We start from the raw sequence: 2,608 nt of genomic DNA, 5'->3' as shown, positions 1-2,608 counted from the left end.
CAATAAAATATAAAATGTACAATAATATAAAATATACAAAAAACAAAACTTATGATAGTGTAAAAAAAAAGAAAAGTTCAACAGTGAATAGTAGTTTTCTACCATTTTAAAGCTGCTCTAATCCATATTTCAATGTTGACAATGGATGCTCGACACAGTGGAACATTTAGATGTTAAAGTCAGTCCCTGCAGGAGTTTTCTGGCTGGTTTTGAGATCGTTTAAATCTTTCACAGCAGGTTTTCTGACGAACGGCTCAGGATGCGAAGAGGAACCGGCTATCAGCGCTGATGAGATCGCTTTATTAAGTAATTTATCAGCGCTTCAGAGAAACCAATCCCAGCTCCTCGCAAGAAAACTTCTGCATTTTAGTTCCACTCCGATGCTTATGCAAATACGCAGCCGCAGCCAGAGTACACACACACACACACACACACAGACACACACACAGACACACACACACACAGCAGTATACCTGGCTGGCACTCTCTCCTGCATTCCTCTCAGTTTTTCCGCTCTCATTTCCTGACCTCATTCTGAGCCACAAACTAATGAGCAAAGAATCAGCAGCAGGACACAATACTGAGGGGAAATTACCCTGTTATTCACAACGGATTGCTATTATGGGAGCTTATCTGTCTTCACCTCGGTGTTGCACACATGTTTACTTCTCAGTTTCCCTGCAATAAATCCAGAACGGATGACCCTGCGCCGTCTAAACAGCGTGTTGCGGAGGCTGCAGACGACACAGCGTGATGCTAAAACAGCACGACTACCGGGGGCCTGCAGGCGGCCGACTTCCACCGCAGGTTGGTCCTGAAGTCACCGCGATCGGCAGTCGATCAGCAGCTATGAACCACCAGCTGACCCACATTTTGACTGCTCCCTTACCCTCCCGACCAGCACGACGTCTAATGACTTATACATGCGTTTCAGTCGCACTACGCAATGTTTTCCATGCAAACCCGCGTACGAACGCACACACACCACATCCTCAGCGCCCCCCCGTTCAATCCACCGCATGACTATCCATTTCTTTTTTCACTCTCCAGTGACCACCAAATCATCCCTGACTTTTCTTGGTGTGGTTTGCGCAGCTCCAGGCGAATGTGGGCCGTCTGTGTTTAACTGTCTGTCATTTGACCAGCGGCAAAAAAACACAACTCAGGCAGCCTCGTGACATCTGGCAACATCTGTATGAAGACCTGTGCAGCAAAAGATGGAAGCTCTGGTTTCCTTTGTGATAGTTACTGGAGCTGCACTGCTGTCACTGTACAAAGAGATACAATGAGTCAGATCAACAACAACAACAGGATCATATTATTGACTAATAGTGGCTTTGATATACGGTATTGTTATTTGTGCTGCAGCCATTTTCATTATTGATTAATCAGGTGAGTTAAAACATTTTAGTTTTTTTACTTGTTTGGCCAGAAATCTTCAAATTGCTTTTTTTAGTCCAAAACACAAAAGTATTCGATCTGAAATAAAAAGCAGCAAAATTCTCACATGTGAGAAGCTGACCATCATTAAATCATCAATCACAGCAGCCAAACATCGAGCATATGTCACCAAACTACAAGTGATTTTATTGTCACTGGAACAAGCTGCTTTTTCCTCTTTTTTAAAAAGAAAATGAATCTATTTTTGCAATTTTTAACTGACTTCCGCAACCTAAATGTAAAGAACATGTATTCCAGTATTTTTAGCTTCTGTAAAATCAGTCCCAAACTAAAGCAGTATGCTCTTATTTAAAGCTGTTTTTGGTCTCCACCAGCTCCTGTGATAATATCTGTCTCTTTAGTTGCTTAATGCTCCTCCGTGTTCACCAGCTAACCGCTGTTTGGTGCTGAGCGGGAGCTGTACAGTGACGGAACCAAAATGTGGGCCAGAAAACCAAAACAATGAGCTGAAAAATGCTTATAGGGCTGAGGGGAACAGCACGTTTACTGTTTGAAGTGTGTTAATTTACTAGTTTATTGATCAACTTGGCAATATTTCAGCCTCAGTGACAACTCGTTATGAGCCATAGATGAGGAACCCTTCTAAAAAAGTAGAATATATATACAAATATTGGTGAATATAATGTCATCCGAATGTTTCTACTCTAAAATTTAATCAAGTATTCAAATATCATCCAAGACATGTTGGATTTATTTGTTTTGCTTCACAGGGTTCGACTCCGGTTGTTCGTATGATGCGTGTTAAGTGCGTTTCATGAAGAAAAACACGTCTGCGTCTCTATAAATGGAGACGTGTACAGTCAGCGTGCGTGTGTTGCTGCATGTCCACTCCTGCAGACAGCAAGGTGACTCTGGTCTTCCTCACCGCCTCAGGACAGTCTGACTGGGCAGGGCTGCTGGGGAAGTTCCCCTTTGTGGGCAGCAGATTTATATGAAACCAGGATGTTTGTCTCTTTTCACATGAACATAAGTGACTGCGCGGTAAGTGCATGACACTGCTTGAACTTCACGGTTTGTGGTCTGACCTGGAGCATCAATTAGTATGGAAAACAGAAGGTGACACACACACACACACACACACACACACACACAGTATGAACACGCGAGTGGGATCCCATTTCACCAAAACAAACAAACAAACAAAGAT

At 42.9% G+C, this 2,608-nt stretch overlaps 1 protein-coding gene across 1 annotated transcript in view; it reads right to left on the bottom strand.

Moving 5' to 3' along the window:
• timp2a (TIMP metallopeptidase inhibitor 2a) overlaps nucleotides 1–2,608 on the bottom strand; it is a 14,457-nt gene that overhangs the window by 10,483 nt on the left and 1,366 nt on the right. The gene's annotated exons all lie outside the window — the stretch shown is intronic.

Source organism: Morone saxatilis, unplaced genomic scaffold (genome assembly GCF_004916995.1).
Source record: "Morone saxatilis isolate NCDOM2014 unplaced genomic scaffold, NCSU_SB_2.0 Contig1, whole genome shotgun sequence".
NCBI classification, from domain to species: Eukaryota; Metazoa; Chordata; class Actinopteri; family Moronidae; genus Morone; species Morone saxatilis.
This window is presented reverse-complemented; position numbering and strand designations above follow the sequence as displayed.